The following is a 27,847-nucleotide window of genomic DNA, read 5'->3' as shown; positions in this document are numbered from 1 at the left end:
ACTCTTTAAGAAGTTCAGACTGTCTATAGAGCGCCGCCTAAATAGTTTGTAGCAAGAGGTGTTTCCACTTAAATGTAAGAAGATTTGTCTCCGTCTTTGATTTTTGTATTACTAGTAATATCCTTTATCTTATACTTTTCAATAAGAGTTATGTTTCTTTTTTGCAGCAAGAGTTATCTCCTAATTTTAGTAATAAGTTTCAATCTTTATATTTTGATATTTTTAGTAAGAGCTATCCAACATCTATTTAGATGTCATAATTCCCCTCCAGAATGTTCTACCTCCACTTTATTTTTTATCTATATTTACATCGAAATTATCTAACTTTTTTAAAGTGATCAAAAAATTTGCAATTTTGATCTGAACATGCGATAACCTTTTTAAAAGTCTACTTCCAGAAAATGGTCGCCATTTTTATTTCTTTTTAAAATATCATAATTTTTATGTTATAAATGCACTTGACGCCCTATACACCAGTCTGAGTCAATACTGTTCACCAGGTTAAACCTATGGGCGTTTTAAAAATTAAATTCCTCTTAGATTCCATGCATTCCTATTTGACGCTATACATAAATACATACATGCATACATGCATACATACATACATACATACACACATAGAAAACAATAAAGAATTATTCAATGAAATGATTACTCATTAAATTAGGTATTCATTATCGAATAAGAAAAGTGTGAAGTGTAGAAGACAATTATTGGTTATAAAAGAGCCTCTAGTAGAGGCAATACGAAATATAAATTATTAAGTATTAACAATTACTGGCCCAATTAGACGTGTTGGTATTACTAGAAAATGCAAGGTGTTTCGATGGTAATTTCCTGCAAATGGTTTGCGTCATTTGGTCTTGTCTGACGCTAGTAGATTTTTTTTAAAGTCAGTTTTGACTATTGCATGCCTATAAATACGCTGACCAATGAACCAGGATGTTCGGATTTAATAGGAAGCACCACTGAAAAACTAAACAGAAAACTGCATATTACTGTTTTCAACCTCTCCGCTTTTGTGACGGTCCTAAATAGGCCTGCGGCGCTAAAACTTCTAGTCATTCTATCTAAATGCAGTAGGTGGGCGGGTGTGTAACATCCTCAGCACGTTGTCCTAGGTTCTATATTTGAAGATAACTTTCAGTCTATACATGTCATTTACATTGAATACTTGCCATATATTCGTTAGCACGTACGTAACACAGGTAATATAATTTATAAATAATTGCATTTATTTCTATTTCATTGATGTAGGCTATATGCACAGATCAATCAACATAAGTTTGATACAGTAAATTTTGCATTGTGCAATATAAACGCTTTTAGATAGCGATCACAAGGTCAACATATTAATGTTCAGGTGCTTTGTATTAAATTCATACAGTTCCCGTGACCCTCTTTAAAAATATTGTTCAACTTGATATTAAAGCAGGAGTAAATATGAAATACTGGAGCAAAGTTCTCGCTGTGACCATCTACAAAGGAAATGAGGAAAACATACCGATATCCTTCTTACCACTGCTGAACAAGTTATATGAGAAATACGGTGCAAGTAAACATTTACAACTTCTTGCTGACGGAGGAATCGTACTCATTAACCCAGAACATGAAGTCTTTCTATAAATCTCAGCTTCCTTACTGCAGCTTTTAATCTTCAAGAGAGATTAATTATTACTCTGACTATGGAAGTCCCCCGTACGCTACTTTTATCGGTGCTCAAACAGCCTTTGACACCGTTTGGCAAGCTGCTGTACTCTTGAAACTATATAATATTGGAATTCAGGGCAAAATTTGGAGAACTATAAGGAATACATGTCAACGTGTACAAAGCGCAGTAGCAGTGAACAAACACCAGTCACGATGGTTCGACATCAAGCGAGGAGTTAGACATGGAGGCGTGCTCCCATCCTTTATATGCTGGTTTTGATAGACAAGTTGCTGCAGAACATATTAAAAAGAAAACTAGCTTGTAAAATTGGACGTTAGAATTGCTGCTGCCCCACGCTTGCAGATGACCTAAAATGCATATCATTCACAAGATAACTAAAATGCTGAAGATTATTCTCGAATATTCTAAAAAATGGAACTAGAAACTAAATTCTGAAAGCTCATCTGTTGTATTTAAGAACGAAAAAAATGTTAATTACAAGCTGTACTTAACACTCGGATGGAACTAATTAACCGTTGTTCACATCTTAACGGCGTACGAACCTGCTAATCTAGAATATAATAGATCGAGTATACCCGTCGGCAGGTCGAAAGATGCAATAAATGGAAGTAACAATGTTTGCTCCTGGATGTGTTCCATGTAGGCTGATAAATAAGCCACTCGCCCTTTATGATATTGATTGGTGTTTTAGGGGCTGATATCGCCTAGTCATTAAAACCTGCAAAAGTCTTCAGTCAGTTTTGCTGCACACATCGGTGTACATTTTTTTTTTCACTTACCGGTATCTCTTGCGGCTGTGGAGCTATCGTCGGATGAAGGGTTATTTTCATGACATGTGCATTATATTTCCGGAGCAAATCGTATGTCTGGTGACTTGTAAATCCACGCGGAATAGCACAACCCTATGTCCTGCGTCCATTTTGAATCAGGTGCTAGATGTGGCTGTTACCAATTACCGGTATGTTTCTAAATTGTACGCAGTGTTTTTTTTTTCCGGAAAGATTTGCTTGTAGCAAAATTGCACATTTTAATGAACAGGTGACATCAATCCCATATATCATCTCTCAGTGTCAACCTATTCTTTTTTTTTCTTTGCATTCTTTTTTTTTTGGGGGGGGGGATGATTTATGGGACTATGTTCCATGATGATGCACTTACCGAAAAGGATTGGGGGACTTTTCAGAGATATAATGTGAATTCTAAAATAGTAGATCTTGTCCTCTTCATCATTGGCTTTATATACAACTTTGTTTCTCTCTTTTGTGTATCTAAACTTACTTGGCACTGCAAGGCTAGGATTCTGCCTGTTTTCTGCTAATCCTTACGCATGCATATTTAATCTTGTAGTTTGACCTAGTTAGTCGACGCCTTACATAGAAGGTAATACAGCTTTAAAAGGCCATTCTCGACGCCTCTCTCCGAGATTACATGTGTACAAATTTAACGTCGGTCACTATAATCATACACCACAAAATACAGTCATTTGACGGATTTCGTGCATCCTATACTCCCGTGATATATGTTGCATAGCATGTGCTTTGTCCGTATTTCTGTATGGATCATACGCTGATTGGTTTGTTTGTGTTTTGTTTTGTATCCATATTAGACGAATTACGTTGGATCCTGACCCTGAACAGCAAGTGTTTCAAAACAACCTAGAGATTCGTTATTTTTATATGAAAGCAAATAATTAAATTCTGATAAGCAATTTCAAAATTCATTTGTGAGGTGTCTTTTCTGGGTTGGCGAGCACTCACATTCTGCTGATGTAACACAGATGAGTTTTTCAGTTCAGAGTTAATTGTTTGGGGGATTGTGCATGAAGAAATGATATGCATACAAACGCGTCTAGGTGCATTAAAGGCGTGTGAAATCCAATATTAATGTATATATAAATCTACAATGCACGATGCGCAAAATGACTTTTTGTTGCTGTCAAAATCTGTGTTGTTTGGAAAAATAACCGGAAGCTAAGATTAGCTCATAAATGTGTCTCAGTGAAAATACATATCTTCTGAAAACCAAACACGTTGTTTCTAAATTATTCCGAATTTACAAAAGATAACGATTCGCAAACATTTATCTACATACAGTATTTTATGGCTAAGAATTGATATGCAACTGCTCATTCATTGGCTTATAGCTAACTAGAATACATCATGATATTTATCGACTCTGCTGCATTTAAAATTATTCATCCAAACATGTTGAATTAATTACCCTATCCCTTGTATTAGTTCAGTCGTTTTGGCACTGTTACGGAGGGCTGAGGAAGCACTTCTTCTGCACACAAAGAAGCTGTATATTGAAGATGAATAAAATAGTCTTCGCTATTCCCATGAGAGAATGTAATTTGGGGGAAAGAGTAAGATTTGTTCTGACACTCCACTATGCACTGTCCTTTCTTTTTTTTTTCTTTTTTTTTTTGGGGGGGGGATATTGTAATTCAAGACAATAAGATTTGCAATGATGCCATCGCTACTCAGCTTTCTAAATATCTGCATCCCGTCAGGCCGATATGTAGAAATTTTATTTAGATAATCAGTGGATTATTGACAGATCAAGCATTTTCTGGACTGGTTTAGTATTCACAAATATTTGGGAGAAAATTTCAAAACTTACAAAAAAAGATATTTGTTATAAACCATACTGTAACTGATTAACAGGCGGAACTTTCTAAATATGCGAAATATTTATAAAGAGGTTGTTATATATAATGACAGGCAAATTTTGAAGAAATGATTTAGCTAATGATCCACAACCTCTACCTCATCTCTAGAGAGCATGTCTGCAATAAACATGTGGATCGGACCAGTAAGCAAGTAACAGAGATACACACTGACGTGTGGATTTTGTTTTCCTTGCTTGGTGGGTCGGCTTAGACTGATGCCTGTAATCCGAAATATAACGATTTACCGTGATAGCAGCCATAAGGGCAATGAACATGACAATTTTGGGCTAGGTACTGAATGGAATTATATAAACTATTATACATAAAGCGCCCCCAGCTAGTGTCGAACAGGATGTACCGATGGAACCTTGCAATAAACAAAATGCCTGTGCGTAATCATTGAGAAATTAGATTTCAATGGCTATTCAGAAATGTTCTTGATAAATAGCGTGCTTTAAATTCCTTTAGGTAATAATTTGCTAATGCATATTTTCCTTAATATAGTTTTAGTTTTAGAAGCATTCAAGTACAGAGAGATATTTAAAGAGTTTAAGAAACATGCTGTTAATACACATTGAAATAATCTATTTCTGTTTTACCTTATAAAACTCCTTTGTAAAATTTAGAATCTAATCTCAAAAAGAAACAATACACGTGTATTCTGAAAACAATGTAAAGATGTTATGTCAGATACATTACGTTAAACATAATGTAGTTAGAAGCAATTAAAATAAACAGAAGAAAAATCCGTCGATCCAGTCATTCGCTCATCAACTCATTCATGCAGTGTAGATTACACACACACACACACACACACACACACACACACACACATATATATATATATATATATATATATATATATATATATATATATATATATATATATATATATATATATATAAGCACATGGTCTTTCATTTTGCAAATGGGAACATCTGGCTTTGCTAATATTACATGACAGTGGTACATGCTACCTATCCAGACAAATGTGTCCCTAGATCCCCTAAATATGACATGGCCTTTTGTTAACAACAGCTTGATATATCTCACTGATTGGATTGATTTTGAAAACAAGTCTGGGCAATGACTATTGGTAAATTATTTCGCATCATAAAATCTTGAAATGATATATACTAATACGGACATTGAGTACTGCCTTTGAATTACCAAGCAAATCACGAGGTTACATTGCATTTGATTTTGTGAACATGTTGTTTGTCTTTAAATGAAATCGATCGGTCATCCATTTTGTACCATTTTCTTCACTACATCAAGTACATCATGTTTAAAATATTTGTTCTCTTATTGTACACAAAAGATATATTGTCTTTGAAGAACGTATACTTTTAGGTATAGTTACTTAATTTGTATGAAATTAGCAAATGAATATATACATAACTAGACAATGTTCTTTCCTTTGTTGTTTTTTTTTTTTTTATTTGCCCTGTGTATTGTTTGATCAGTAGCTCGCGTACTAGCTTATAGCTCCTTATTTTATAATAATATTTAATGTAGTTGGAATTAGCATTGGAGGTTGTTATAGTATGCATACAAGTATTGCAACAGTGATGAACTTCATTACTTTAGCTGGTCATTAATTATATCAGGGACGTTTCATTGTGTTTTTCTGAAGCACCAAATTGCTACTGACATGTGAGATGTTTGAAATATCATTTATCTCTCTTTGTTTGGGGTATTTTTCTAATAATACGAAAACCACATATCAAAAAAGGCTTGACACATTCTATTGCTTCTGCACAGTCTTTCAACAGCTATTGCACTCGTGCAAAGTAACATATTCGCAATCTAAAAATATACTGCATCATCCATTTATCTAATTGGGAATTCCTTTTGTGTTTATGCGATTCCGATGAAACTCCGTTCGCGCGTATAAAGAAAAATTATACCCATTTTATTAATTTCTATATCATCTAGTATGTTTAACTTCAAGCCAATATATTTGTTTATTATTAAGAATGTATAGTACAACGTGAAACTGTCTATAATTCAATATTTGTACTTACACAGTTTAGATATTGGGTATTCGACGACTGAATTTGCATAGAAGTGTATCCATTACAGATTGTCTTCAATCTCACATAATTAGTTGCACAAGTCCTATTAACTCTTTCAGATTGTGTTCATCCGCTTCAGCAACCCGCTATTTTTCCATAGCTGGAATTATGGGATCGGAATCTTTACACCAGCAAAATTTCATTGTTTTGAACAGTCGTGATATTACTTAGATATATTTATCAATTAGATTCTACAATAATTTGGAAAATATATGTTAAAAATGTTTAAACATTTACTTGATCAACCGTACCATTCTTTTGTACAACTATCAGAAACGCATACCAGCATTTTAGTCTCAAAATATAAATGATCATTTATGCATTTCATTTTTAATAGTCTTGTAAACATTATGAATTGTTTCAGTTACTATAATGTTTCACTGTTTGCCGGAAACAAAATGAAAATACGTATTTGGATCCTGTACATTGTATTATCTCGTTATTTGCAAGTGAATATATTTGTATAATGTACGACTGGTGCAGCGTAATATTTTGCCATACGTCCTTTCAGACTGACCAGTAGAGAATTTGTTAGTTTATCTTTGTCATGATTAATAAAACACGTTAGGAACTGTTTCGTGCTAAGCAAGATTTATCATCTGCTGAAGTTGAATTACCTGACAGATTTAAAGTCACCTCTTTAGTGGTGAAATCATAAAAGCAACGAATTTCGTTTCTATTTCTATCTTTAATGGACTGAGTTTCAAAATCGCACAAGAAACTAACTGTATCCTCTAAGATGCCTGGGAAACCGCCTCCTTTAATAACCGGCAATATATTGTGGTCGCTAAAATGTCATTTGCCGTTAGAGTCTTATCTTTGCACACACACACACACACACACACACACACACTAAACTGACAACGAACAGTGCAAAACTAACATCTCATTAGCCTGAGCGCTTTCGACTCTTAATGAGTCTTTTTGAAAGGCAAACACAAAGCAAAGACAAAACAAACAAAACATAAAAGCCGTTCTGTTCGCAAAACTTTACATGACTATTTCTACAGGAATGAAAACTTTAAATTTATTATGTTTCAACTTGTTTACTTCTGCTTGATGCAGATGCTGAAAAAATATTTTATTTTGACCTAGAAATCGATGAGCCACAACGACATCTGTTTTTTTTAAGTAAATATATGTAAGCGCAAATTATATCCTGGATATTTCATTGCATAATAGTAACTATAAGCTATTGTGAGACTAATAAACAAATTTAGAGAATTATTTTAAAAAAATGCGTCGGCCGCAAAAAGATAATTTTATTTGTGCATGAGTGTCTCTTTATATGTCTTGTTGGTTTAAACCGCTTGGTTTTAATTTTCTAAGTAAGTAACGATTAAAGAAAATTGAAAGAAAAATATCTTATAACTTTTACAGTTCACACATCCATAGCGTTTGTAATATTGTGTTATTTTTGCTGTTTTTACGTTGATTTATTTTTCACATTATTTTACCTTAATACTGTCATTTCACTGCCTTTTCATATACCGAAGGAATCTACTTATATAAAGAGGTTATCCAAAGCTTTAAAATTAAGAAATATGCGCAACAATTGCAATTCATTTGCTTAATAACAAATGTTGCCCAAACTTACTATAAAGCATTTGTTGAACTAAATATAAGTATTTTAGAGCTCGTCGTTTTTATTTTGTTCCCAAATATGATGGATATCAGCATTCAGAAAAATACAAAAAATATAAAGGGTCGATAAAAGAAACAAACGCCTGTTCAGCTGGGTGATCCTTGGATCCTTGCCCCTGAAGGCAACACTGTGAAATAGCAATAACAGAACGTTAAATGTGTTCTCATGTAGTAAAAACCGGGAATTCCGTTTAGGTCTAAACTTCAGTCTTGACGTTATCTGCTCTTCAGTTATGCTCTGTAGTATATTCATATTCCGTAGAATATGTGGAATATTCATGCTTGCTAACATCCGTGCAATACCATATGACAAATGGTCAAATAGGCATGACGAATTGTGACTCTAAAGTCACTAGTTGGATCCATTTCAGATCTCAAAACGTTTATGTAAAACCTTTCTCTAATTAAGTGTGTTCAGTTTTATTTTATCACCAGGGACAAAGATGGCAGCTGTTCAGCATTCTCTCCATTTTATCATTAGGTAAAAAGCCAGTGGAATGACAACAAAATGATTCCAAGCTCATGTGGTGTCACTTAATATATAATATAGCTATGCAACGTATGGGGGTTTTTTTGTAGTTAGACTGCCGACCAGATTAATTTACATTTATTCCGTAAATGTACGTTGTATACGTGCCCAAAACATTCCATTATTTACCTTTATAATTGCTTGATAACTAATGCAGTTCTGTTGCAATTTCATACATTTTGATTTGATATGAACGTTTAAGACTATTAGAGTTTAGGTTCAGAATAATGTAAGATCTTTTATATATTTCACTTTCTATTCAAAGAAAATATAAAATTTCTTGCACCTTACAAAACTTGTTTTTGTGCTCTTTTTGTTACTTAATGTACGACTGAAGAAAGAGTCGTAATAGTAAACTGGATGTGATTAATTAGTATTAGTGGATATATAAACAGTCATAAAGACAGTTACCTTCCGACATACTTACCTGCCTACCTACCTAACTGCATATATATATATATATATATATATATATATATATATATATATATATATATATATATATATATATATATATATATTGTTACGTGTTTAGGCTCGAATAAACAGTAACACAGAAAGAGTGAAAACAACAAGCTTATTAAAATTTAACAAATAATGTATTTCCCTGGAAAAATTATGTAAATATGAAGAAAAAAAAAGAACTTACGGGTTCAAGAATCAGCTCCAAGAATAATCCAAGAATAATAAAAAAAATAATCCAAAAATAATCCACGAATTAAATTGCAAAAGTCCTAATAAAAAATGTTCTACTGATTTCAAGTTCGAGTCCCGACGAAGAATCAAATATGGAAGGCGGTGACGTAAGCCGTATCCCATACAATGTTGTCGTTTACAGTTCCTTGTAAATAACAATCCTGTGTTGGAAATCAGAATAAAATTTGCAACAATAAAATTTGCAAGAATTGCCTCCCCAATAATTATTAATGAGCACTCTTCAAATATTTCCAGAGAATAAAGAATTAATCCTTTTGAAATCCAAATGACCTGAAGATAATCAACTCGAGATCCGGCAACAACAAAGAAAACAACTTGATACCAAGTGTAAAACCCCAAAACTGAGAAATCTCTCTTCACATCGCTATTAAAACTAACAAATGCGTAGTAATGGAAAAACAAGAACTGCGAAATCAAAGGGGGTCACGTGAGCGTGTTTATATCACGTACACAAAAAATGACCTTGACGAAAACCAATCATTTTTTCAAAAAAATAAAAAATTAAAAAAAGTTGTTTACATCTTAAATCCAAAGCCCCATCAGGACCATGACAACAGCCAATCATTTTAAAATAAAAATAGAACTTTGTTTATTAATTTTGAATCAAGGTTAGCATCCAAGCGAACACCTGGTGTTTATGAAAATAATGATTTAGTTCAACCAATTTTCTGGAAAAATATCATATCCAGTGAATAAATTGGCATTACAATAACAAGTAAGAAAAATAATTAAAAGAATTTAAAACCCGCAAACAAACAATTAAATTAAAATAAATATATATTAAATCACATATACGTAACATCTTCCCCCCATAAAAAGAAAGATTTATATGATAAAGCTTTTTTTGACCACAGACTAATTATACATGAATTTAAAAAGAACTCATATAAATTAAACAGTGTGCATGAAATAATACATTTCTATACACGGGAAAGTCAGAACTAGCTCGCCCTTACCATCTACAGGTTCCACTATCTGTCCTAGGAAAGGTATGCAAAGCACGACAGAACGCACTTTTAGACAAATTAATTGTCAAACATGCATCTGTGAATCTGCCAAATAATTTCCGAATTGTTGGTAAATATTCTTTCCAGGTGTCGTTGTAGATGATGACATCGTCGCTGTAAGCATCACAATTGTCTAGACCAGACGTAATCATATGGGGGCCCCGAGTGGCCGAGTGGTCTAAAGCGTTCATCTCATCGTTCCGGATCACTGCCATCTCACCTCTGTCTGCGTTAGTCCGAGTCCAAGGCTCGGCTACCGTGGGTAGGTGGGAAAGCCTGCCAGTAGCTTCTCGTGGGTCGGTGGTTCTTCCCTGCGTTTTCCAGGTTTCTTCCTCCACCATTTATACTGGCCGCCATGTATAGCCTATATTGTGCTGAAAAATGGCGTTAAACCCTAGAACAACCTAGAACAACGTAATCATATTCCTGAGACCCTTTCATCCCAAACGGCATTACTTTATATTGGTAAAGTCCATCTGGAGTCTGTTCTCTTCATTCTATACACTCAGCCGCTCTTAAGTGTCATAGATCATCATCCAGTGTCTCACCAATTGTACGCTGATGACACCCAAATATACAAATCTAGCCACCCAACTGAAGTTGATGATACCATCCAAGGTGTAGAGAGGTGCATTTCTGATGTGAAATCATGGATGACATGTAACAAGCTGCAGATGAATGATGCTAAAAGATGAGGCCATTCTGATTGCAACACAAAGACTTTCCCATTCACATCCTTTACCTCAAACAATAAATATCAGCAACACCAACATTAAATATTCACACTGTCAGTACGAAACCTACGTGTTACTCTGGACAGTACTCTAGTCCAACATACCTATCCGACCTCACCCATGTGTACACACCAGCAAGATACTTACGCTCCTCTTCTCTCAATCGTATACTCATTGTTCCCACCATGAAGACGAAGTCATGTGGACAATGTTCTTTTGCATACCAGGGCCCAGCAACGTGGAATGAATTGCCTACTGAACTTAGACACAAAGACACAGTGATCCCATTCAAGAGTGCTCTTAAAACTCACTTATTTCGACTGCAGGAACAAAATTAAAGACCTAATAATGTTTCCTACCTTAAATATTTAAGCATGATTTTTTGTTTTCTAATTTCTTGGTGTTTGTTTTGTGCAAGCCTATCATTATATATGTTTTTATGTTATAGATGTTGTCTAATATTGTAAAGCGCTTAGAGCTTCTAAAGATTAGGCGCTATACAAAGTCCTCATTATTATGATGATTATTATTATTATTATTATTATTATTGGAATCTGCCAAAATACTTTCCGAAGGTCAAATTTTGTGACATACTTGGCATTCCCGATCTTAGCAATACAGTCATCGATTCCTGGCAATGAAAATTAATCTGTTTTTGTCACACTTTTCTCCTTCCTATAATCAGTACACAATCGGAACATTTTATCTTGTTTTGGAACAATTATGCATGGTGAACTGCGATCACTTTTACTGGGCTCTATAAAATCATTCTCCAGCAAATATTGAATTTCGTTTTTCAAGTATTCCTGTTTGAGAGCGTTCATCCTGTACAGGTGTTGTTTGACAGGTTTGGAAAATTGTGTTTGTCATTATAGGAACATCTGGAAATAAGTGCTCATATTCTAATAATAAATGTTTAAGTTCATTTTTTTCTTGCACTTGCAAATGTGAACGTTTCTGGTCTAGATCTTTAAAAATGTATGAATTCCGTAGATTTGTCACTCCAATGTTAGTAGAATCCGATGATATTCTTTCACTTAAAACTTCACTGAGTGGGACAGGTACAACTAAATTAATTGCCTTTTTAACCTGGCTATCTCTTTCAATATACTCTATTAGCAAGTTAATGTGACATAGCTGGTTTTGTTTATGCCTCCCAGGAGTAGTTATGGTATAATTTAATTCATTTATTTTCCTGTCAACTGGGTAGGGACCATAATACTTGGCCTGAAGAGGATTTTGTGGTATTGGCAAGACAGCCAGGACTCTATCTCAATGCTGAAAGCTCATTTTCGTCGAGTTTTAATCATATTTTGACTTTATTTTGGATTAAGTAGAGTGCAGATTTGCTCTTGCGATTTCACAAGCCTTTGACAACTTGTATTTAAAATTAGAAACATAATCAAAAAGATTAATTTCAGAATCTTCATTAGAAAGAAATTTCTCTTTTAATAACTTCAATGGTCCACGCACAGTGTATCCAAAAACCAGTTCAAAGGGACTGAAACCTAAAAATTCTAGAACTGATTCCCTAGCAGCCAACAATAGTAAATGAATGCTTTTATCCCAATCTTTACCCATATCAAAACAATATGATCGAATCATATTTTTCAAGGTCTGATGGAATCTTTCTAATGCCCCTTGGCTCTCAGGGTTATAGGCAGAATATTTGAATTGTTGGATGCCTAATTTATACATAACTTGCAGTAAAATTCCAGATATGAAATTTGAGCCTTGATCACCCTGTACGGTCAAATTGAGAAAAACACTTTATCAAAGCTGTTACTATTGTCTTAGATTTTATATTCCTCAATGGAATTGCCTCTGGAAACCTTGTTGACGCACACATAATGGTCAACAGGTATTGGTTGCCTGACTTGGTCTTAGGTAAGGGAACAACAAAATCTACCATAATTCTACTAAATGGTTCGTAAAAGGCAGGAATAGGTTCTAGATGAACCTTACGAATTTCCCTGATTCGGGTTTCCTACCATTTGACAAGTATAACAAGATCTACAGTATTTACCAGCATCACTTTTGATTTTTGGCCAATAGAAGTGAGTTAAGAACTTGTGACAAGTTTCATTGATCCCTAAAATACCAGCCAATGGAGTTTCATGTGCCAGACTAAGTATTTCCTGTCTGTAAAGTTTGGGAACTACAATTTGATAGTTCATTGACCAGTCGTCATCAGCTGGTACCTCGAGAAGTCTCCATTTTCTCATAAGAATTCCATTTTTAATATAACAAAAACAGACAGGAACTTCAATGGCTTCAATTTCACTTATGACCCTTTGAAACAAACAGGAAATCTCAGGATCTTTTTCTTTCTATTCGACGACAAGTGATTGTCGTTTATCACCCTGATTCGAATAAAGAGAATGAGTTGTTGGAAGAGGTTCACTGTGATAAATACCTTCTGATTGATCCAAACAAGGAGTGAAAGTAGCCTCATCAAAATCTGACCAATACATGTCTCATTCTCAGGAGATTTCTTTGTCATAACTCTGGTAACGGCACAAGCTGCAGATATATCAGGGAATTCTTTTTCAATTGAATCGACTTTCTGATTCAAGCAAGGCTTGTCAGTTACAAGTGAATTAACCACAACCTTTTCTACAGCTAGGTCGTTTCCTGGTAATAAATGAATGCCCTCAACGGGTAAAACAGAGACGGTTCGGATTGTCACGGGTCCTGAGACTGATGACAAATTTACATCATGGAGAGGAACATTAACAAGACTTCTCAGAAAAAAGCAAAGTACCTGACAATAAAGAACTCTGCGACGCTTCCGTGTCCCTTAAAATTTGAATAGGGGTGGGATTGGCTGAATCACTGAAGAGTGATATAGAACCCTTCGACATGAACGGTTCATAATTCTTCATAATAAAATCAGATTGCGATTTCTTAGACCTAACAAACGTATTGCTTTCAATATATGACCGTGACCTTGACCTCTTAGAAATAAGAGTATTTGGAATAGGTCTGTCTTGATTCTGATGCCTATTATTCAATTTGTAGTAATCAGAAATAACGTGCCTTTTCTTCTTGAAATAGGTACACGTAGGAAGAGACAGAGATCTTGAATCAAGCTTCTCTGAAGTTTTATTTTAGAAGTTGTGCCAGTTTGAGTTTTAGAAGGGCTTGTATTAGGCTGAATTACTTTTCTGCCAGAAGACTGTTGAGTAGAAGTCTTATTAACAAAAGGAACTTTATGAGTTAAAGCATACTCATCAGATGCACGAGCAGCATTTTCCAAGGTTTCAATCTGATACTTGTCAATTAGACTTAATGTCACTTTAGAAAGGTTTTGAAGTTTTCAAGTTAAACAACTTGTCTGAGACTTTCATAATCTCGATGAACTTTCTTGGCTAAGCACCATTTATCAAATAACTGCTTTTTTTTTCTCTAGCAAATTCGACATGAGTTTGTTCAGCTTCTTTTCCATAGTTTCTGATTCTTTGCTGATAAGATTCAGGGACTAACTCATAATCCCATAGGATGCATTCTTTAATCTCATCATAATCACCACTTTGGTGAATTGACAGTGAATTATAAATATCACTAGCCTTACCAGTGAATACACATTGTAATAAATGAGTCCAATGCTCCCTTGGCCATTTCAAATTTTCAGCAAACTTTTCAAAACGAGTAAAATATTTGTCTACTTCTCTTTCTCTGAAAAGGGGCACTAACTTAATGTTCTTCGCAAGATCAAAACTTAAATTTGAATTCGAAGTATGAATGTGTTTTTCACTTGTCTGTTCCATTTCTTTAATTTTACATTAATATTCCCTCTCTCTCTCTTCTTCTTTATCTAATTGCATTTATTTTTCTTGTAACTGCATTTGTTTTTCTTGTAACTGCATTTGTTTTTCTTTCTCTTTTTCATCTGTTTGCAAATGCATTTGATTTTCTTTCTCTCTTTCCTGTCTCTCTCTCTCTCTCCTCTTTGATCATCTCGTAACTGCATTTGTTTTTCTCGCATTTGTCTTTCTGTTTCGTTTTCTTCTTCTTGTTATTGCTTTTGTTCTTTTTCTATCTCCAATTTCATTTGTTCTTTCTTTTTCTCCAGTTTCATTTTTTTTCTTGTTCCAATTGTAACTGCATTAGCATTTCTTTTCTCTGTCTTCTTTCTGACGCTCCGGTTTCCTCAACTCCAATTCCTTCTTGTGTTTTAATTCTAATTCCTTCATTTTTGTGTCAGTCTGATACAGACTTACTGACTGAAATCAAAGCACTTTTATCCAAAACAATCTTTTCTACCAAACACTGAACCAAAATATTTCTTATTTCCTGTTTCGTTAAGGAAGCCTTTACCTAAGAAAGATCGTATTTTCTGGCAAGTTGAATCAAATCATCTTTTTTGAAAAGATCTAATTGTTCCTAGGTAGGATTTAAAAGAAAGATTTCCACTTTTGATGCCATTTCAGAAAACGATTGTCTATCTCACTAAAAATTTTTTAAAAATTTCAAAACATGGGGAATTCCAATAAAAATAGAACTGAACATAATCAATCATAACCCATTCGACGCCGTTTTGACACTTGCTATATTTTTGTTCAGTGAGATATATGTGTGTGAATCACTGAAGTAGAAAAACTATGTAGTCAGCAAACCTGTGACACAGAAAACGGATTAGGATAGAAAAGTGGTTCATTGTGGAAGTTCATGCCAAAGTGGATTAACTTGTTGAATGTAGCTGACGGTTCTGAAGATTCGAAACGCATGGATCACTGGGGACAGGTAGTGTGCTAATCATATATATATACATACATACATATATATATATATATATATATATATATATATATATATATATATATATATATATATATATATATATATATATATATATATCACTGTTCTAGATAATATTATTGAAACGAATTTGTCAAACAAAGAGTCAGTATGGAGGATAGATGAATTTAGAGCTGTTACGGTTGAATAGATGGAATGGTATTGAAACTAGTGATGGTTGGATTAAAGAATTACTATATAAATGCGTTTTTTCATAGATGGCTGTATATTTAGGCTAATTTAGAGGACGAATGGGTATTTGGATGAATAGATGGATGGATGGATGGATGGATGAATGAATGAATGAATGAATGAATGAGTGAATGAATGAATATGTAGATACGTACAATATCATCCATAAGCGGTATTTGTAATCTAATTGCTATAGCTGCCGTGGATTAATTTATATTGACTCTAAGAATTGTCCTTGAAGTGCTCTCTATTAAAAAATACCAATAGTATCCTTGAAGTACTCTCTCAATTATATAATACAAATATTGTGTTTGAAGTACTCTCTTCATTAAATAATACAAATCTTATCCTTGAAGTACTCTTTCATTCAATAAAACAAATATTGTCCTTGCAGTACTCTCTCCATTAAATAATACAAATATTGTCCTTGCAGTACTCTCACCATTAAATAATACAAATATTGTTGTTGCGGTACTGTCGCCATTAAATAATACAAATATTGTTCTTGCAGTATTCTCACCATTAAATAATACAAATATTGTCCTTGCAGTACCCTCTTCATTAAATAATACAAATATTGTCCTTGCAGTATTCTCACCATTAAATAATACAAATATTGTCCTTGCAGTACCCTCTTCATTAAATAATACAAATATTGTCATTGAAGTACTCTTTCATTCAATAATACAAATATTGTCCTTGCAGTACTCTCGCCATTAAATAATACACATATTGTCCTTGCAGTACTGTCGCCGTTAAATAACACAAATATTGCCCTTGCAGTACTCTCTTCATTAAATAATACAAATATTGCAAAATTGATTCTTCTGATACATTGAATAACTATAATGATAATATATGCTGCTCTCGTCCGTACTCTTCCTTCAAATTAAACGTTGGATTGTCCTTTCTACTATATTCAAACGTACCAATTTTAATTTTGTTTAATATTTATAATTGACAAAATAGTGCTTTTAAAATAAGATTTGTTACATTATTTTAACTAATGAATATATTATATATTTCATAATTTACATAATTGAGTTCATTTAACAGTATTTCAATGTGTTGCCTTATTTCATTAATATTTATATGAAGAAAAAAAATATCTTTACTTGCGAATATGTACTTAATATTTAAATTTTAAACTTCAAAATGCTATACAGTAGGATGATAGACATACAGACAGATATACATCAAGTTGGATAGGTGTGTATTCCTATAATCATTTAGAAACAAACGTTATTAAGCAAACAACGCATAAGTATTAAAAACAATTTTGATTTAAACAGAGCATAATTACAGCATCCAACAAAGAATCAAGAGGTATATTGGGAATAGCTGACACATTTTATTTGTACTTGTTGAGTCTATTGAACCCTCAAGCATATAATGTTAAACATACATCAATAGAGAGAAAATAATAAGTCCTTTGCAAGCATATATATAAATGAGATGAATATTGATCATGTTTCCTTATTAGGTGGTCGTATTGAACGGCGTCTGTACCTGTGTGAAGCAAAATAAAGTTGGTATTTCACTGCACCCAATAGTCGATACTATTCGAATGCAATCGTTGTGAACAATATGTAAACTAAATGTGATAGTGTACATGTCTAAATGTTTAAAGATATAGATGTTTGAATGAATCATTTATTCAAAACTTAAAGGAATTATATATATATATATATATATATATATATATATATATATATATATATATATATATATATATATACACACATCTGTGTGTGTCTATGTGTGTGTGTGTGTGTGTGTGTGTGTGTGTGTGTGTGTGTGTGTGGATCTATGATGAACATTTAAACTGTTCTTATTCATTTCTCAGTCTGATTGTCCAGTTATGAAATGATGAAATGCCGTTGTGCATGACCTTTTGAGAATGTTGTTTATACACTGGAAAATCGCTCGCCAGCTTTCATATCGTTTGCCTCTTCGCTACTCTTTGCAAACGAGATTCATCCAAAAATCATAAAAGAGGTAAAAAGAGCAATGTGAAAGAAATAATGGGGTCCCTCCCCATTTACCAATTGTAAATAACGCATAAATCGATGCATCTTTCTTGTTCATTTAGAGTCTAAAATCCTTAGGTAAACAGGATGGAAATATTTATTCAAACCTCAAATAACTTCAAAATACTGTCTTATTTAAGCCATGAAAAATCTTTTCTTCCTTATATAATTCATCCCATCGTTTACAAGATAACCGACAACATAATGGCCAATCATGTATAAAGATTATGTTTGTCAAATCTCCAGAGTGATCATTAGAAACCACCTTGACTCCAGTCTAAAGTTAAATCCACTTATTGTCACGCACATTTGAGTATTAATAACCTGATTTTTGCCCTCTTACAACATGCACACTCTACCATATCTGAGTTATCGATAATGTTTATGTGTGAGTTTATCAAAATATTTGTGAATTTTCTTCCTTTGTAGCGACCATTAAATGAAATTATCTCAATTAAAAAACATTATGCTTTTGAAAATCAGAAAGGCGCAGTATCTAAACGTCTAATATTAGCTAAACATTTCAACGTGGTATACAACTATCTACAATATTTTACATCAAAGCATTTGCCGAGACTTCCTGGTCCGTTTGAGATGATTTCAGTGTAATATGGCAAGATTATCAATTAAAATTCAGTTATCCACTTTTGAGATTTAAACACTGAGCCCTGTAAATCACTTCATCTTGGCAGGGTGACATAAATAAAGCCACCAATACCAAAAAGGGGTAATCTTCCATTAATCAAGCAGCGTCAATACGCCGACAATAATACTGACGATATATAAGATGACTAAGGATACATTGTGCCTCCGACATGTTTCTTTTTCGGAAACTAGCTGACCTTTCTTTGTACTGACTGTTTTTCATGAGCGTTAAATTTCTTGTTCCTCATTATTCCAGCTTCCCATATCCATTCACACACTCTACAGTCTTTTTCTCTAATCTTCGTTTGCTAAATTTCAATATGATTCTGCAAAAATCATATTGAACACATTCTGTAGCATTGTTGTAGAAAATCATTCCCAATGAATTTTAGGAACAAAAAAGATTTTTTTATGTTAGGAACATGCTTCGCAATTTTCGTTTTTTTCCTTCTGATTAAATCTTCACTCAACCAAATCGACAGATTGAACTTGGATTCCCTCATTGCATTCCCATGTCTCGAACATACACGTATATTGTACCCATGATTGAATCTAATGTGCATACGTTTGTTAGTTTTATGATTACATTTAAGTGTTTCAGACACTCTAGTAATAGTTTCTTTTGTGAATATAAGTTGTATTATTATGGGTATTTTTAATGATATGACCACTTGTAAGATTAGTCGATTTTGAATTAAACGTATTCTCTTTAAGCAATAAAAATAATAATAATAATATTATTATTATTATTAGTAGTAGTAGTAGTAGTAGTAGTAGTAGTAGTATGACAGCTGTTTCAAAGTAACGTCATTTCGTTGAATCTATTCAGTTTAAAGTAAAGCTCAACGATTGTGATCTCCTGGCTTGAGAATTTTACAACAACAGACCATTGTGTGCGTATGGGTCTACTCTGTTCACAACGCAGACAATATACTATGGACAAGTGCCAACAAGGTCCATTTTTACAGCCCCTTACAGAATGTTTTTATTTCAAAACGCAAAAACGTCGAGCGAATCTGGCCCTCACGTAACCGTTTCTCTTAAGGAGTCGAGTTACCTAACTTGGATTGCATCCATGAGGTACAAAACAAGCTTCAAATCCCGACTCATTTCACCTATATCCACTATCTTAAAATGTGTTAAATTCCATATTATTTGAAAACCTACACACTCGTATACATTATATATATATATATATATATATATATATATATATATATATATATATATATATATATATGTGTGTGCACATTTGCTAGTTTAAAATTACTTTTATTAATCAAGGTGGTAAAGAATCAAAGAGATAGATGTATACTCTTTATGTCCAGCTTTAATTCTATTATTTAGCTATCTGGTGATAATCCTTGCTTTCCTTCTGTTCTTCAACTCATTGTTTGCCTTGTAAGGTGACCAAAGATAAAACGGGCAACACTTTATAAAGGGATTTCTGTGTTCGCTTAAAAGAGTTTTAATTGTAAAGCAACTTAATCTATTATTTCAGGGTATTCAAAACTATTCATCCAGTTCAGAGAGTTAAGCTCCTGGCCTTGGTATCAAATCATTTCAATTTGGCACTAAGAAATAATTTACCTACTGCCCGAAACGGTATTAAATTATCCGTTGAGTTCAAAAGTATATAATACATAAATATAAAGAAAGTAAACGCTTCCTTATATCACTAAGGCATCGACTATGACACCATGTGATATATACAATGTTTAATGATGAATTGTGCCTCTCTCATAGTCCCATCTTGGTCATATATCTGGAGTTCGTTTTGTGCAGACTATTTCTCCTGAGTGTTAAAAATCAATTTGTTTTTTCTCAGTACGTTACCTTACAGCTTTAAGCCTTTATCACGATCGTTTATTCATGGTTTTATTGACTTAGTTTTGCATTTCTTCTGGATTCCCCCACTGGGACATATCCATTCCCACTGACTATGTGGTGAACAGTGAATCGGCTAACACTAATGTCTACACAGAGCAATAGTGTGGTCAACATTTACTGATGATTGGAATATAACATGTGGATAGAGTGAACTCAGGTAGTTTGGGGCTTTGGTTCCTATCCATAATGCCAGTTAGAATTGGACATTATTATTACTTTCTTCAGTCCTTGCGTGTCTCTAGCATATAGTGGCCTGTTAAACTTTTAATATCCTACTTTTCAATTTAGGGTTCGGAGCCTAAGGTTTAGTTTTGGAGTGAAAATGTGTCATGTTCCGGAGTCATAAGTAACGTCAAATATATTCCGTTAAGACCATGAATTTTAGTGACGAATGGAAGTAATACAAAATTTACTTGTCGCTAACATCCGACAATGTAACGAATTACCCTATTTAAATATTTGTTTCTCGTTTTGGAGTGTTTACTTTCATATTAATATAAACATGGCATGCATTTCATAAAGGTACATACAATAACAGATCAACGCGACTGTAGCTAATAAACCAAAATCCAGACTGAAAGAAAGAAAAGATGTCAGCGCATAAACCTTGGTCATTAGGCAACTTGTCAAGGTCCTGTTCGTGTACTTTAAACAATTCGAGGCAATAATTAATAAACACCAGAGACCAAAACCAGTACAGACCTATATAATTAGAAGCTTTAACATATTAACAAGCTAACGAAATTAACTTTTAACGGTATGGTGTACACATTCAGACTAAAACAAACTAATGACAGGCAGAAACAAATTTCAGTGTTATGTTTTTGTGTAGGAGTACAAGAATAATACAAGTTGAAACTTAAAAATTACTAGTCCAGCAAGATGCTACTGGATTTTGTTAAACAAAAACGTATATGCCCTATCACAAATAATTTTTTTGCATTTTAAAAATCCAATTAAAAATTACTAGACCAAAACATATGCTGTTTATGAAAATCATTGAAATTACCAGGCCATTCAGACTATGAAAAGTTACAAAAGCAGAAGACTAACTTGAAAGGTTATAAAGATAGAGATATAAAACCTAAAAAGATAATGATTGATGAGTGAAACTGAAAGTAATTTTACAACAAGAAAATTAATAATTTGATGGACACGAAAACACTTAGATACTTTTCAGTTGCCCCAGATCTAACATCATCTGTAATGAAACATTTTGCAAAGCTTTAACGATTGTATACATATTTTACTTAGAATGAAACTGAATATTCAGTTGACGTTTCATTGAGGGGTAGATCAATATTCAATAGGCACCACTCTAGCTTAATCCACATAGGAAGAAATTCGATGAAAACTATGGATTAACTTATTCGGTTAGTTCACAGTATATACACTTGGAACATATAAACTTTTGAAACGTGAATGCTCTGAGAGATAAAGAGAAATCCATATGCTGAACTAGCTTCTTTCTGCCTGACAACGGCGGATTAATAGGTAAACATATAGTTTGATTTAATCTGATAATATGGCATTGTGTAATCTGCACATGTGGTGCAAACAAATATCATCTAGTACACAGTCCTTTTCAACTGAATAAGACACCGTTAAGACGTTACTGTTGCTGATAATTTTAGGAGCAAAAAGTTGTGACATATGAAGCCCCCGTGGCAAGCCCTCAATCGTGCATAACGCATCCAAATTTCAATTAGTCTATGATGCTTAGCACCTTTGTTTTGCACATCCGGCACGATGACATATAATAATTGACACACGTGAAAGACAATATTTATCATGAAAAGTACCAATAATTGTTTGTTTTGACACTGGTGGTTCTAAATGATGGTTTATTTTATTTTCGAAATAGGTTAAGGAACTCTCATTCTGAAATATACTTTATTTACGCCTTCGATCAACAGTGCAATACTATACTCACTTATTCCGAAACAAAATAATATGATGTGACCATGTAGAAAAGAAAAAGTCTGGCAAGCTACATGAGCTACAAAACCAACTTTTCGGGCAATCAATCTACAAGTATTGCTTTTATAAGCTTTAAGCTAGTATGCTTTAAGCGAGAAGGGTTCGATTTGTGAGGCGGTAGTAGGTTTCCTAAGGAATTATGACATGGTAACGTATTTGATGAAGAACTCAAAGTCTACATTTTACTTTTGTGGGAAGCTTTCATAGTTTATAGCAAATAGCGTATTTTGCTTTGTTTCTAAATAAAACAGTTTTAGTACTATTAGTCTCGTAGTATTGAAATATTCAATGCACTTCTTTGGCAAAGTAGAGACTTCATTTCATGAGTTAATGTGGAAGGAGTTATCAAACGGTATTTGAAGTAGTAAAGCAAGGGTAATGGAAAATTCATGTCTACTTTTAAAATCCAACCCGTAAACGTTAATGCAATTGACTATAATCAGGCAAATTGAGTAACAGTTTTTATATCTCTTATCTCTTCAATTTGGACATTAGTGTCCATCTAAAGATTGATCAAATCGCTCCGGTGGCCTAGTAGTTAGAGCGTCCGCCTCGGATAAGGGAGGTCGAGAGTTCGATCCCCGGCCGAGTCATACCAAAGACTTATAAAACTGGTACTAACAGCTGCCTCCTCTGGCGCTCAGATTTAAGAGGTTAGTGTTAGGACTGGTCGGCTTGGTGTCAGGATAATGTGACTAGGTGGGAAATCATGCTACATATCTACAGCATGATGTACCAGTGCTAGACATCACTATAAACTGCCACACTGCAGACATCGTAGCGATATGACTGAAATTTTTTAAAGATGCTTTAAAAATCCAAATCACACACATTTATTCCTCTTGCATACTTATTTTAACTTCATGTGCCCAGTGCACACAGCGGTCCATGGACAAAGAGACTACCTTTAGGAGTATAAATATCTTCCTTTTCGTCATGCGTCAAATACTATTTTAAAAATCCAAAACACTCACACACACAAACACACAAGATTTTTCAACATTCATGTATTGATTCATAGCTTATGCACATAGATTGTTAGAGTTAGGGAAATATGGTACAAAATTATTACCTTGATTCTGACTTTTGTACCTATCATTATTCACTATCCAACAATCTTCCTACATGCAATATTCATGATTTGTTTTTTGGCGTGTACATATGACATTATACATATTCCGCATATAATTTCACTCACAATCATTAGGAAAACATCGTAATTTGTAACAGTTCTGACTATACTCACGTTAGCCTCAAGCTAGGGAATGAACTAGACTTGGAGCACTGTAATATTGAAGAGAATATCAGCTTTATTATAAAAAGCCATACTGATTTAATATTTCGTTCCCATAAAATGTCGACTCTGATTGTAGACGATCAATGGCGACAAGCCTAAAGCTGTATATCTTTGGATCATTACAGATCAAGCTCACTACTATCTCTTTAGAAAACAAACACATTTGCTGAAATACAATCGTGTGCATCTCTTGCAAATTTGAAGCACAGGATTCAAATAGAGGAGAAAGTGTAACTCATAGCAAATCAACTAATTACCGGCTCCGGGTCGCCGTACTTTATTCAACTAACAACTAATAAGGGCAATCTTTACAAGCAAGCCCCTTTCGTCCGAGTCTTGAAAGTCAAAGTTCCGCGTACCATATTACCTCATATTAGTATATGCAATTAATAACTATGTTGTGAGTAAAAAAATTCTGATCCGGAAGAAATATTAATTATCTGAAAACAAATTGGCTTTTTCCTTCTTTTTTGTTTGTTGACAAATTGTACTTGCAGCCATGCACTTGTCGGACAGGAATATAGACTTGCCCTAACCTTTGGGCTAGTCGGTTTCCTAGTCCATGATATTTCAGATTTTATAAAATATGACCGTTGTCGGCTGGCGTTATTCTACCCTCCCTTCTATTTTCAGAAGAGAAATCAGGATTTTCTTCTCAAATTAAAGAAATCTTTATAGGAAAAGACAGGTTTTTGGAATTTACATTTTGCAATTGCTCTGCCTGCTTGAAATTAAAAACTTATATTTTATTCTCCCTAAAGCTGCTTTCAATGCAAAACGTCTTAAATTGAGATAAAGGCGTGTCAGGAGTATGTGCTTGTCCTAATGATGAAAAATGTACACGAACAAAGAAAATGAGGGAATGCAGCGGGTGCCTTACATGTCAAATGTATGATATAACACGTACATCCGACTGATTCATATCCAATATGTTGATCACGCAATTATTACTCACAGTGTTGTCAAAGTCAAGTGTATAGTTCATTCTTTCTGTGTCCAATGTGACCACCATATTATGTATGCCCCACCTGAAAAATGAGTACCATAAAATGTGTCTTCAACCTTATATAAAATCAAATCAATCACCTATACTGTCCTGTTTACAACCAAATGAAAGTTGGGTAAAATTCACAGAAAGGTTAAATGTGCAGATGTTTCTCTTCATACGGATTTTGCATCACTGCTTGCATCGGGACTTCCTCATTCCTGTGTAAAAAAATTGACTGATCTTTTAAAGTCATGCTATATTCAAAATCAGTCATGTAAACCTGAATATTCAAACACCGTACCCATTACCTCAATTTCGTCCTGTTTGGCATTGTTACAATAGATAACCCTTGAGTAGGGAATAAGCTAGATTAGCTTGTACTGTACAAAAAAGATACAAATCAATATCTGCAGTGCACGTTTTTTGCACGTGCACAATGAATATTATAGCAATTCACATCATCTACACAGTCTCAAAATGCATTGTGTCTTCCACATTAATACTTCATTACATTATTTTGCTTGGTGATTAGCCATTTTTATAATTCTTCAAACATGATAGTTAATATGATTAGTTTGGGAACATAATGTTAACCTTTATATTTTAATGAGGTTATAGTGTCTTAGTTTTCTCTTTGTTCTGAGTACACTCGTACTTAGACCATGGACTTCTGAATGACGAACGGTTAACTAAATTATCCGGGGCAGGGGTGGATGAGTTGTCGATTATTGGTGGGGAGCGATATGCATAAACCATGATTTGTATGCATACTCCAAAAAATATAGAATAACATTAATCGGAGAGTTATTGAATTTCTGTAGAATTTGTAATTTGCGGTGATACCTCCAATCTCTCTTTTATTATTCGATGTATCCTACACATTCACAACCCACTAAACCAGAACTTTATATCTTTAGTGAACCGTGTTTACAGGCAGCTCATTCATATTCTTGGCATTTATTTGCTTGGAATCGTCTAGTATTCATGAAATATTTGGTACACGATTCAAACGCATACAACAAAGACAGTCGTTATAAACTGTCCTTTCACTTATTCACAATCGAAAGATTCCAATAAATGCATGCGTAGAGCATAACATCAAGTACCCAAGCTAAACTTTACAAGAAATTATCATGCGTGGCGTGGTTGTTTCTGCAGTAACACGTGAAGTTCTTTTCAGTCAGAATATATAAATTTTACTTTTCCGTGGTATTGTATCATCATCATCATCATCATCATCATCATCATCATTATCATCAATCCCGTAATCCAAAAAGCATTAATTATGTAACAAATAAATACTAACGTTGAATTTGTTGATGTGCCTGTAGTGGCTGGTAGTCTCAAATGTACTAACGTACAAATGGCCTGAATTGTAATGATGTGCCAACAGTCCTGTGTTGAATCACAGTACTATAATTCAAGGTCTCTATGTTTGAATTTTACTGTCATTTCAATTTAATATTTCTTTCCGAGAATAGTATTATAAATGAGCACTTTGTACTTCCAGTGAATAATAATTTGAATAAACAATTCCAGCCCAAACTGAACACGACAATAAGAATTATTTCTGCGTCAGATGATGTCGCAGGAATAAAAATGATTTACAGCAAACAAGATTATATAAAAGCCATAGACACAAAACACTTACACGGATTTAGATCCCAAAGTTCATTTCCAGAAGAAAAAGTCTTTGTTGTTATTAAAAGATCTGCTACTAACAATATAATAAATAACTTGATGAACATAATGCCCTTGAAGCAACTATACTAATAATCCTAATTATTAACCTTCACTTGCAGAAAAATATAACATATGTATTAGTATTAGTTGTTTACAGAAAAAAGTCACTGATTCATGTCAGGTAGAAATTGAACTTGATGTTTGGACAAAGTGAGCTACAAGATACATGTTTAAAAAATCCAAAGCATTTAATGAATTAAAACCAAACAATCAAAGCAAAGTAAAGGCAAATATCATCATATAATAATTAAGTATTGCGTACGTTCCTAAAATATCGCCTTATTTTCAGAAGATAATATTTAAATTGCACACATGATTTTTAAAAAGCTCAAGAAAACCAATGTTGATCAGACTTTTGTGAAGTAATGATGTCGACAATCTGTTTAAACACCTTACAATATAACCGGAAAAAGAGATAATAAATAAATGCATTTTATCAGTTGAACAATGAAATACTATGCACTTATGTCCAATTCATTAATTATGTCTTTATATATATATATATATATATATATATATATATATATATATATATATATATATATATATATATATAACAATTCTTTCCAGTGCACTGGATCCAGCCAGGGAACACGTTTGTCAGGGATTGATTAAGATAAATGCAATAAACTGACAACGAACAGTGCGAAACTAATATTTAGCTAGCCTGAGCGCTTTCGACTCTCCGTTTCAGATACTGCATTACTGTGATGTATGCTACCAAATCAGATAGCATTTCTGTCTTTAGACCTCTTGCTCAGACCTCTTTAGACCTCTGAATCCATTTTTACCTCAGCTTCGTTACATACCATTGTAAATTGACTGATCCACATTTTTGAAAAACAATACGGCGAAAACAAACTGACTTATCATTTTATAAGACGGTAACGTCCTGCAATGACATACTATTATAAAGTAAATTAATGATTACATCCTTCGAAAGCGAGAGGATGTATTGCATTTTTTAAACATATTTTAATTAGGTGTTAATTTGTCTTGCTGTAAAATTGTGTCCTTGTTTCTTTAAACTGAGGTTTTTTGTCAGTTTTTAGCATTCTCTGGCAATACAATCCAAAGTTTAGATGATAAACAGTGTTTTACATGTCGGAAATTCTATAATAATATCGATCCAGTCCTGTCGAGTGCCCATGTTGTTCAAGACCTTCGTCTGATTGTTAATTCCGATAAAACAGCGGCTCATCTTAGCATCTTGCTTTCTTTGCTGAGTGT

The 27,847-nt window shown here is 33.6% G+C and overlaps 1 protein-coding gene across 1 annotated transcript in view; it reads left to right on the top strand.

Moving 5' to 3' along the window:
• Positions 1-27,847, top strand: part of LOC149798505 (uncharacterized) — a 66,472-nt gene that overhangs the window by 5,623 nt on the left and 33,002 nt on the right. The window lies entirely within an intron of this gene.

Source organism: Sinohyriopsis cumingii, chromosome 5 (genome assembly GCF_028554795.1).
Source record: "Sinohyriopsis cumingii isolate HCF-2022 chromosome 5, ASM2855479v2, whole genome shotgun sequence".
Taxonomy (NCBI): domain Eukaryota; kingdom Metazoa; phylum Mollusca; class Bivalvia; order Unionida; family Unionidae; genus Sinohyriopsis; species Sinohyriopsis cumingii.
This window is presented reverse-complemented; position numbering and strand designations above follow the sequence as displayed.